This window comes from Danio rerio, chromosome 19, assembly GCF_052040795.2.
Source record: "Danio rerio strain M-AB ecotype USA chromosome 19, GRCz13ab, whole genome shotgun sequence".
Lineage (NCBI taxonomy): Eukaryota > Metazoa > Chordata > Actinopteri > Cypriniformes > Danionidae > Danio > Danio rerio.
Window position 1 is genome coordinate 39,104,426 of NC_141039.2, and position 12,641 is coordinate 39,117,066.

The 12,641-nt window shown below is 36.8% G+C and overlaps 1 long non-coding RNA gene across 2 annotated transcripts in view; it reads right to left on the reverse strand.

The window, feature by feature from the left end:
* Positions 1–12,641, reverse strand: part of LOC147832620 (uncharacterized) — a 335,349-nt gene that overhangs the window by 55,123 nt on the left and 267,585 nt on the right. Inside the window, exon 5 of one of the 2 annotated variants that reach the window (XR_015945375.1) lies at positions 8,667–9,316. The exons of the other annotated variant lie outside the window; for it this stretch is intronic. This is a non-coding gene — a long non-coding RNA (uncharacterized LOC147832620). Of the gene's footprint in view, positions 1–8,666; positions 9,317–12,641 lie in introns of those variants that run through there. 2 annotated transcript variants of the gene reach the window in all.

Consider the following 12,641-nt stretch of genomic DNA (forward strand, 5'->3'; position numbering starts at 1 on the left):
AGTAGCATGTTATATTCTCAGACAGCATGTCTGTGAATATATTGGCAATAGCAGATCTCGGTACTTGCTCTGCCATAATAATGAAAGTAACAGCAGCATAGCAGATCTATTCCACCAAGACCAAACACATCAATATTGGCAATAACATATTCATTAGCATACTGAATCCAGAGAGTGGCCATGACAGAAATGCTGTTGTTGTGTACAATACAAAAACAAAAAAAGCGTCTTGTACATTAATAAAACTGCTATGCAAGCCTTTTAGAATGTGTAGGTAAGCATTACCAGGACTTAATTCAATTCAATTCAGCTTTATTTGTATAGCGCTTTTACAATGTAGATTGTGTCAAAGCAGCTTCACATAAATGGTCATAGTAACTGGAACAGTGTGGTTCAGTAACTGGAACAGTGTGGTTCAGGTTTTAGTGTTTAAGTTCAGTTCAGTTTAGCTCAGTTCAGTGTGATTTAATCATTTCTGAGAGTTCAAACACTGAAGAGCCAATTCATCGATGCGTAGCTCTACCAATCCTGAACCATGCGAGGCAGTGGCGACAAAAAAACATTTTTTAATTTGTTAAACTTTATCCGGAACCTCTGAAATCTGATCCGGCATCTCATTTTATCGATCCCCCTCCTCAACCGCCCTTCTCCTCATCACTTTTACTGTCTTCCGCAACTCCCCATACCTCTTCACTGTCATCTGCAACATCACCACCCCGCTCACCCCCCCCCTCCATTCATAGTCATTCATATTTATTTTCTAACAAAAATGCTGTCAATCAATGTCAATTTTTATTTTATTTACAATTTTTTTTCTGCAAATTTCAGTTTAATCAAATTCCCTTTAAGGCAAGTCATTTCACTCTGTGGCCATCTTTAAAATGCCTCAAATGGGTGGTATGCTCAGACCTTCTGTTTGAATAGGGAAAAATCTAATTCTCCAAAATTGCTTGCCAAGCTTACAATTAAATTTCATTTTGGGAATCAACAATAAAATTAAACAACAACTGTCTTTTTAGTTTCATTTCTAAACAATCAAATCAGACAAAATCTACAGAAACTCACATTTCGTCAGAGCCTCGCCCTCTGAGAATCGTCAGTCTATAGCGATTGCTGACTGACTCCTGTACTAGAAGGCAGGGCTTCATTCGCCATATTGACTGTTACACTATTCTCCATTTAAAATGATATGAGTGACATGTCTTGTGTATTCTATAGTCTTCAATTTAGTTTAGAGTTTCAGTGTTTAGAGAAAAAACATGAATAAACACCAGTTAGAGAAAGAGTACACGTTGCTTCAAAATATGAGATGACAGGCAGTTCTCTTGCACGGTGCCTGTTCTATTTTGGTTTGCATAGATGTTGTAGTACAGGATGTGCTGACTGCAAAGTCACTCTGGTTGCTATCGGACTATCATTGGAGTGCCTTTTAAATATCTTATATGCACATAATGAGAGTCAAGCTAATATCCATCATTTCGCTTTCCCTTTTAACCTCAGTGTCCCTTTTATATAGCTCACTGGGCTCGTGTGAATGTGCGTGGGTCATGTTTTGCCTACATTACCAAATGTCCCCACACGGGTAGTAAATGATGAAATGACCTACATTGAGCGGAGCAGCCAACAGGTCCCGTGAGGGAAATGGTGCAATAAACACGGGTGGTTGACATTATGTACTTTTGGGATGTTGAAATGCCCTGCGCTATGATACGCTGTACTACATCTAATACAGTTTTAATTAGCTTTTCACATTGTTATGCATGCAATTGAGCATTTTTAAAGTGTAGTTCCCCACCTTTAGTGTAGTCTGTTTGGATAGAGACTGAAATGTAAATCGTTAATGTCATTGTCTTAGATATATAGATATAGATACATTGTTGTGTTCGGTAAGATTTAAAATAAGAATTCTCTCATGCTGTCATGTTTGTGTCAGCTGCATTTTAAAATACTGTGAAATATATATTTTGTGTTTTAGACAATAAACATATTCTATTGACTTATCCTGCCCTCAAACTCAACCCTCTAAGGCAGGGATGTCAAACTCAATTCCTGGAGGGCCGCAGCCCTGCACAGTTTACTTCCAATTCGATTTTTAAGCTTTTGAATTACGAGGATATCCTTATAAACCATGTCCTCATAAACCATGTTAACATTGTCATTCCACATGTCATTATACAATTTGTCCTAATAAAATCACTGAAGTAGGTACACAAACAATTGTACAGCTTTCTTCATGGGGACCAAATAATTTCCCCACTAAGTCAAAATTTACTGGTACTACTATACTTGTGGGCACTTGTGGTCTCCACAGTGAAAGAAATACAGTTACAAACACACACATACACACACACACACACACACTGACTTTTTATTTGAATTGTTATATACTCTTGCATACAACATATGCAAATGTACACTCACTGGCCACTTTTTAGGTACACCTTACTAGTATCAGGTTGGACCTCCTTTTGCCTTCAGAACTGCCTTAATTCTTTGTGGCATAGATTTAACAAAGTACTGGAAATATTACTCAGAGATTTTGGTCCAAATTGACATGATAACATAACACAGTTGCTGCAGATTTGTCGGCTTCACATCTCTGATGCGAATATCCCGTTCCACCACATTCTAAAGATGCTCTACTGGATTGTTTTCTGGTGTCTTTGGAGGCCATTTGAGTACAGTAAACTCATTATCATGTTCAAAAACCAGTTAGAGAAAATTCATGCTTTAGGTCATGGCGCGTTATCTTGCTGGAAGTAGCCATCCGAAGATGGGTACACTGTAGTCATAAAGGAATGGACATGATCAGCAACAATACTCGGGTAGTTTTTGGTGTTGACATGACGCTCATTTGGTACTAACGGGCCCAATGTGTGCCAAGAAAATATCCACCACATCATTACACCACCACCACTAGCCTGAACCTTTGATACAAGGCAGAATGAATCCATGCTTTCAAGTTGTTGACTCCAAATTCTGATCCTACCATCCGAATGTTGCAGCAGAAATGGAGACTCATCAGACAAGGCACAATTTATTCAATCTCCTATTGTCCAACTAATCAAAACTGTGTTAACGAGCAGTTGGACAGGTGTACCTAATAAAGTGGCCAATGAGTGTTTATGTATATATGCGAAAGGAAACCTGAACAATTTGTAGGATTATTATATACTCATACTTAAGTTTCTTGCTAAGCAGCTAAAACTAAAAGCCAAACCAAAATTAAATATACTCAAGTTACTGGAATAAAGGTATCGATTATATTACTTTCTTGTTAATTACACTACATTACTATGCTCCTTTAGCAATTTCACTCCTCTAATGAAGGCAATATCTCAATGTTTCTCCATGCAACCTCCCTCCCTACTGCTTTTTTTTATCATTTCTTCATCTGACCACTTTCTCTTCCTCACCGTCACCCTAGAAATTGTGAATCAGTTCCACTTCATCCAGTCTGGGCCAGATTCTTATCATTAACAGTCTGGTTGGCACAGACTCTGCCTGATATATATATATATATATATATATATATATATATATATATATATATATATATATATATATATATATATATATATATATATATATATATTTTTTTTTTTTTAAGATGAATCCTAGAGAGACCTGCACTATTCAAATGAAGGCCAGGATTAACAAACAATTATCGCAAGGTCCCCCAGATGGTAATTAAGCATGTCTATAGGTAGTGAGCCTTAGAGCAACTCCGCAGGCTATTTAAACAAAGCAAGCCATTCAGACATTTAAAGAACTCGGCATGCAAAGTTTAAGATGAGGTTATGTGAGAATTGCTACGCGTCTTGATTAGGATTTTGCCCCAGGGTGACAGGAGCTGTTAAGAAACATAACCATGCACGACTATTGAACGGCAAGTTAGTCTTTCCAATCCTCCTTGAGCGTCATTCCTTGTTATGTAAGGGTGATTATGGAGGGCCGCTGTCTCGATATGGCATCAGAGCAGCCTGAGTATTATACTAATGTTTAGAAGTGACAGCTAGTTTTGTGATCCACATTAAGCCGTTCTGTGTTGTCAGGAACCTAGGCATGGAATGGCATTTTTTATGCAACGTTGACTCTGTGACCTTGTATTAGTATACATCCCAAAATAAAAATAATAATAATAATAATTTTATTAAATAATCAATAAATATAAATGAGGTTCAGTAAAAAGCTAATAAAAAAACTGTAAAAACTGGTAAAACAAAAAAACCCTGTAAAATATCTGAATAAAATTTCTTATATAAAAATATCGCTTTCATGTTCCTACCATGGTGAAATTAAAAAACCGGCTAAGTAAAAATTAAATTTTTTATTTAATAACATAATTTATATAAAAAAGACTCAAAGGATAAAAAAACACTGATCATGCATGTGCAAAATACATAGATAAATAAATAAGTAGATACATCATCAGATAAATCAAAAAATTAAATGAATAAATAAATAAATGCAATATAAATAAATAAATAAAAGCTGCTTTGACACAATTTACATTGTAAAAGCGCTATTCAAATAAAGGTGAATTGAATTGAACAGTAAGTTACTGGTGAATCGTTAACAGTGTAGGTAGACTAGTATTCTTATATTTTCAAAAACAAAATGTCCCTAAATACATATAAAAGTATTATTTTAAGATGATAACTTAATAATAATAATAATAATAATAATAATAATAATAAGAAGAAGAAGAAGAAGAAGAAGAAGAAGAAGAAGAAATCTTATTTTATTTTTATTTTATTATTATTATTTTATTATTTTAATTTTATTTGTAATGAGCTTTTCTCAAGCTCAAAGTGTGTACAAGGCAAAAAACAACAAAACATTAAAAACAATAAGTAGGAAAATATAAAAATAAGTAAGATAACAATAGATCACACGTTAAAAACATTACAAAAAAGGTCTTAAAAAGCTTCTTAAAACAGTCCAGAGACACGGCATTCCTAATGGTAATGGGTAATGCATTCCATAAATTTGGCGCAAAATATGACCAGACTACCCATGGTCTGCAGCGTGGCTGGAACAGGGTAATGCCTGGTTTATACTTCTGCGTCAAGTAATCGGCGTGACCCACGGTGCATGCAATGCGCATTGTCGTGCATTTATACTTATGCGCGCTGTTTGTGTTCCTTTGCAATAACACTTCTGAAACGCAAGCTGGCAGCGGGTGTTTATGTTAATCTGTGTCGAGTTTTTTCACAATTTTTTTTTTCTTTCTGAGCGCTACCTTAAAGTACAAGTGGCTCAAACTTGCTTATTTTGAGGTGGGAAATGGCGAACGTGCAACAACATTAATCATAAGGTAAACACAAAACAATAGTCTCCATCTGGAGCTCCTTCATGGGACTTGACACTTGTAATTACTTGCCTTATCTGGCTCACGCGGTCGTCACCTCAGCCCACATTCGTAAGCACTACCAAGCCGACCAATCACAGAGCTTGCGCTACGCGTCGTTGCGACAGGTAGAGGTGCACATCAGCGTCACCGACGGCCTAGGCGAGGGCTATGCGACGGATTAATGCGTGCGCTTGACGCAGAAGTATACAGTAAATCAACCTTAAGACCCAAAGCAGAGCGAAGACTGCGAGCAGAAGAAGAAAGTGTCACAAGATCACAGATGTAATCAGGAGCTAGCCTATAGACTGCTTTTCAAGTTAAAATCAAAGTCTTAAAATCAATACGTAACCTAACTGGTAGCCAATGAAGCTGCTGGAGAACAGGTGTGAAGTGATGGCAAGAGGGTGTATGAGTCAGAACACGTGCGGCAGAAAATATAACTGTAAAATATAATATAAAATAAAACTGTATAACGTTGTTTTTTTTGTTTGTTTTTAGAACAAAATAAGTTTATCTTGAAGACACTTAGCAATACGGTTGCACGAGTCACTGTTCGCTAACGTTTTTATCTCAGCATTACATGTGTCAAGAAGAACTAAACATGTGACGCAGCAGAACTGTATCCCATTTCAGATTAATTGTCAATGAACCATGAAACTGTCAACAATATTATAAACCCAAGTGATTCATGTGCTAATAATGGCGTTTAGAAAGGGGGTGTTTATTGATCATACAAGAACAATTTAAGTAAGTGTTGGCTATTTGAACTGTGCAAGCAGCATTAAGATGTTTAAGCTCAGCAGAGATTACTTCGGCTCCAAACACAATAGTCTGTCTGAATCGACGCCTACAGTCCCTGTGAAGAATTTCATACACTTAATGAAGGTTTTCATAAATGCGACACAATCCTGCAGCTTTTTTTTGCCTCCCTCCAGCTAAGCCATTATTCTCACACCCATCAGGAAAACTCAAGCCTCTTTCATCCATTTCGCAAAAAAAAAAAAACCTTCACACTGCGTTTCTTTCATTCATTTTGGGGTCAGGAACACTAGCATACCTTCAGACACTTTTCTTTGGTCGGGACTCTTGTAGATGTGTATTAATAGAAGAGAGACGCCCAGGGTTTGCCGGCTCCCTTTTATTATTTCAGGTTGGTGAAGCAAGTGATGGAGAAAGCAGCGGAGCAGAGAAGTACAATGAGGAGACTGTCTTGAGCCAAATAGTTTCAGATTAAGAACATGTCTGAAACGGTGTCTTTTCAGGTCTACACATGGTACGAGAAACGAGGTTAGGTTGAACTGAGAGCTTTTAGGAGCCCGTGGTAAGACTTTCTGTTGCAAGTGAAATGCATAAACTTAAGAAAAAGACCTAAAAAAACAGACCTAAAAATCAGTCATCTTTTTACACTAAGAATATTTTAAATAGCCATATTTCTGCAGTATACAATATTAGTATTAATACATTATTATTTATATACATTATTATTTATATATTATTTTATTATTATTTATATTATTACATTATTATTTATATACATTATTATTACAAACATTTTTTTATTAAAAAAAATATTTCCCAAGTGCTATATATCTATAATATATCCATATTGACAGAAAAACACAGGATTATTGACATTTTTGCAGATTTATTTTAAAAAGAAAAAAAGTATTCAGACCCTTTGCTCAGTATTTAGTAGAAACACCCTTTTGAACTAATACAGTTATGAGTTTTTTGGCGAAAGATGCAACTAGATTTCCATACCTGGATTAGGAGATTCTCTGGTGTTCCTCCTTGCAGATCCTCTCCAGTTCTGTCAGGTTGAGTCAGTTTAGGTCTCTCTAGAGATGCTCAATTAGGTTTAAGTCAGGCCTCTGGCTGGGCCAATTTAAGAGCAGTCATGGAGTTGTTGTGAAGATACTCCTTTGTTATTTTTGCTGTGTGCTTAGTGTCATTGTTTTGTTATGAGGTAAACCTTCAGTCCAGTCTGAGGTTCTGAACACTCTGAACAAGGTTTTCATCAGGATATCCCTGTATTTGGCTGCATTAATCTTTCCCTCGAATGCAACCAGTCTTCCTGTCCTTCCAGCTGAAAAACACTACCACAGCATGATGTTTTCACCACCATGCTTCACTGATGGAACTGTATTGGACAGGTGATAAGCAGTGACTTGTCTTCTCCACACATACTGTTTCGAATTAAGACCAACAAGTTCTATCTTGGTCTCATCAGACCATAATCTTTTTTCTCACCATCTTGGAGTCCTTCAGGTGTTTTTTTTTTAGCAAACTCCAGGGGGGTTTTCATGTGTCGGCCGCTCTGCCATAAAGCCCCTAGTGGTGGAGGTCTGAAGTGATGGTTGACTTTCTACAACTTTCTCCCATTTCCCGACTCCATCTCTGGAGCTCAGCCCCCGTGATTTTGGGTTCTTCTTTACCTCTCTCACCAAGGCTCTTCTCCCCTGATAGCTCAGTTTGGCCAGACGGCCATGGTTCTGGTCATTCCGAATGTCTTCCATTTAAGGATTATGGAGGCCACTGTGCTCTCAGAAATCTTAAGTGCAGAACAAAAGAAAGGATAACCTTGGCCAGATCTGTGCCCTGCCACAATTCTGTCTCTGAGCTCTTCAGAAAGCTCATTTGTGCTCATGATTCTCATTTGCTCTGACATGCATTGTTTAGCCACAAACATTGCAAAGCTGTAAGGTCTTAATTAGACAGGTGTGTGGCTTCCCTAATCAAGTCAAATCAGTATAATCAAACACAGCTGGACTCAACTGAAGGTGTAGAACCATCTCAAGGATGATCAGAAGAAATGGACAGCAATAGAAATAAACATATGGGTGTCAAAGCAAAAGGTCTGGATGCTTAAGATCAACAGTTTTTCTTTTTTTAATAAATCTGTAAAAATGTCAACAACTCTGTGTTTTTCTGTCAACATAAGGTCCTTTGTGTACATCGATGAGGAAAAAAAGAACTTGAATAATTTTGGCAAATGACTGCAATACAACAAAGAGTGAAATGTTTTAAGGGGGTCTGAATACTTTCCGTACCCACTGTATATCCAGGACTTTTCTTCTGGAGAAAGTCTTATTTGTTTTTATTTTGGCTAGAATAAAAGCAGTTAAATTTTTTTTAAAACATTGCATGAACATGAAGGTCAAAATTATTCGCCCTCTTAAGCAATATTTTTTTTCCAATTGTCTACAGAACAAACTATCCTTATACAATGACCTGGTTAAGCCTTTCAATTGCACTTTAATCTGAATACTAGTATCCTAAAAAATATCTAGTAAAATATTATGTACTGTCATCCTATCGAAGATCAAAGAAATCAGCTTTTAGAAATGAGTTAACAAAACTATTATGTTTAGAAATGTGTTGAAGAAAATCTTCTTTCCGTTAAAGTGAAACTGTGGGAAAATATACAGGGAGGCTAATAATTCAGAAGGGTTAATAATTTTGACCTCAACTGCATGTGCATGACAAATACAAATAAAATAATTTATATTACTTTAGTAAATCAAGAGTACATAATTAAAACAAATCAAAATATACAATTAAAATATACTATCCCCTCCTAAACATCATTATTAGTACATTAATGACTTTAATTGGCTTTATAATGTTGACAGTTTCACAGTAAAACAACAACATTTTTTTCTGCTGCATCATATATAAGATTTTTTCATGGCACATGTAATGCTGAGATAAAAAGTCAGTGATGTAATCCTTATGGTCTAGGAAAAAAGCAATTCAGGGTACGTCAGCAGATCCCTGAGCTATCAGGCGAAGAATCAAAGCTTTATGAGTAAACAGTGTCAGACCTCAATATTATGATCCACTAGTGGTTTATAAGACAATGCAGCTGCCACAACAGACTCTCAGACAAACAAGTCCACACTCCCGCAAGAGTTCACATTCTCACAGATGAACTGAAGACTTTCTGTACACTGGCTCTTTCTGAAATACAAAAGAAAAGCAGGTTTGTGATCTTGCTTCATGACTCAATGCAGTACATCAATCACAACGCCACTGGTGCACCATATTGGTAGTCCAAAAAAGTGCAAAGAAATGCAAATCAGTAAAAAAAAGATCGCATTTTGATATAGAGTTTAGTTTATATAAATAAGCAAAACAATTACATTGACCTCAGTCAAATTTACATACTTTGGAAAAAAAAATAACGACCAAATATTGGCATTATACAGTATATACCCCATACAAATTACAGTTCCTGTTTAACTACTACAGAGACATATATCAGTTTTCAGAAAAGCTGTCTGTGGTAAGTCTGCTCTCGGCAGGGGAAATGAGTGATGAACGACTGCTGACATGTTGTATGTCCTATCTCTGAAAAAACATGTTTTAATAGGCACTATCCTTATAAATAAACTGTATTAATGTCAACTGCACGGTGGCACAGTGGGTAGCACATTCACCTCACAGCAAGAAGGTTGCTGGTTCAAGCCTCGGCTGGGTCAGTTGGCGTTTCTGTGTGGAGTTTGCATGATCTCCCTGTGTTTGCGTGGGTTTCCTCCGGGTGCTCCGGTTTACCACACAAGTCCAAAGACCTACGGTGTAGATGAATTGGGTAGGCTAAATTGTCCATAGAGTGTATGGATGTTTCCCAGTGATGAGTTGCAGCTGGAAGGGTATCCGCTGTGTAAAACATATGCTGGACACCAGATCATTAAAGGGACTAAGCTGAAAATGAATGAATGAATGAATGAATGATTGTGTTAATGTCTAAACAAGTGCATTTTATTTTCAACTTGATTTGCAAAGCTAACAATTAAATTCATATTTATTTCTATAGCGCTATAACATTGTAAATGGTATCAAAGCAGCTTAACCCTCAGGGGTCTAAGATGATTTTGTGGTCCCTAAGATGTTTTGACACGCCCTGACATTTGTGCTTTTGTCAGCTACTTATTACATAGTACTGACTAACATTTTTTATATATATTCAGCACAAATTGTGCTGCGATCATTTGTGAGAAATATTGATGTACATGACTGCATCTTTAAAAAAATAATAATAAATAAAAATATGCATGGTCAGTAGGTTTTGGGGGGAAAAAACACATTGAATGTGCCTGAATAAGACTTTTGAGTAACCAGTATTGTATGCTAGGATATTTACTTCACACTTTTGTACAAATAATTTGGTTCTCTCATTCAAAGAAAACATTACATTGATTTTCCTTTTTTTAAAGTCTATTTTGTTTCATGTCAGTTGTATGCAGAAGTGATAACGGTCACAAATAATTTAAACCTAGAGAGACAAAAGACAATCCCCCACTGGCTAATGTTCACCCATCAAGGACATTGTAGCTGCAAAAGCTAGCCCAAACTAAATGCTTGTTGCATTATGACCATGTAAACACTGAGTAAACAATATACAGTGCTCAGCATATAAAAGTACACCCCTCACAAATCTAGCTTTAAAACTCATATTTTTAATACGAAGCTATACAATATGATATATGTGTGCTTATTAGATTAGTCAGCACTAAAGCCAGATCTGGAGCTTATAACTTTTAACAAACAAATAACTTTTAGTACACCCAAATTTATATTTTATAGAAAAATATTAAATACAAATTTAAATATATATAAATAGAAGTTCTAGAAAATTGAAACTGTGTCAGTCCAGTATTCAAAGTTGATGTTCAGTTCAGTTCAGTGTGGTTTAATTTGCACTGAAAGTCCAAACACCGAAGAGCAAGTCCATCGATGCGCAGCTCCACAAGTCCAAACCAAGCGAGCCAGTGGCTTATATCAGTATAAATATCAATATCAGTGGATATGAAATGAGATTTTCAAGAGTTCACACTTAGCTGATGATTGATTATAAGCAAGTTTGGCATGCTGTCCCAGGAGAGAGCCCTGAGCTCTAAGGTTCTTGAGCCCTGGGCTCCCTCCTGTTTGGATTGAAAGATTGAAAGCTATTAAAAGATATGCTGCATTCAAACACATTTCTAAATATATTCAAGAGTTCACACTTAGCTGATGATTGATTATAAGCAAGTTTGGCATGCTGTCCCGGGAGAGAGCCCTGAGCTCAAAGGTTCTTGAGCCCTGGGCTCCCTCCCGCTTGGAGGAAGAGAGGGGAGACTTGAGCTCAGGTAGATCTCGACAACTCCCCCTTGATAAGAACTAATGACTAAAAATTGAATGCTATTAAAAGATTTGCTGCATTATTAGATTACCTGTATTGAAATTTAGATTTAACGATTAACTTGTTGTCCATGTTTTTGGAATGTAGGAGGAAACTGGAGGACCCGGGGAAAACCCACGCAAGCACGGGAAGAACATACAAACTACACACAGAAACGACCACCGGCCTGTTAAGGAACTAGAACCGGTGACGTTCTTGCTGTGAGGCGACAGTGCTAGTCACTGAGCCACCGTGCTGCCCTATGGAGGGAAAGGTAAAAAGGTAGGGGTGGAAGGGGGGATTCTTCAAATCGAAGATGACTGTAGTGAAAAAACCCTGGCTCTTTATAGTGGTTAGGAATGGCCTGATTGGTGGATCAAGCATGCTAATGCAGAACCAGCCGTGTTCAATCATAATCACGTGCTCCTCTCGAAATTAGTTTATGAATAAACTTCACGTAGAGTTGCAATACCTATTTTAATAACAATCCTATTATGTTTTGGAAAAGTTAAAAATAGTATAACATTAAATGAATAACAGTGTTTTATTAATTGTTTGATTGGAAACTAAGAACGAGGGATGCACCATAATCAAAATTCTTGGCTGAAATTGAAACCAAAAAATCTGGATGCATTGAGTCGAAAACTGTAATGTAAAGTACTTTTTTTAAACACTTTACAAATCCATCGATGCAGGGCTTCACAAGCCCCAAACCAAGCAAGCAAGTGGTGACAGTGGTGAGGAACAAACTTCACCAATTGACCAAAGTGAAGTAAAAGAAACCTTGAGAGAAACCAGGCTCAGTTGGGCAAGTTGGGCAGTTCTCCTCTGGTCAAACTTGTTTTGCAGAGCTGCTGTCTAGGTGCCGAAGGCTGGAGAACGCTGGATGTTCAACGTAGAGAAGCTGCAGGTGTGACAAATTACTCACATTTTAACACAGTCACCTTACTCGTATTTAATGTTTTTATTATATAAAACACTTTTCTTGTCCTACATACACTAAAGGCTAAATCAACATTCACCAGCCACTTTCCCACTTGTGGGCTAAAACATCAATTTCACTTTTTTTTTTTTTAAATTGAAACAAACACGCAGTAAAGCTACTGAAATTATCCTCAGAATTCA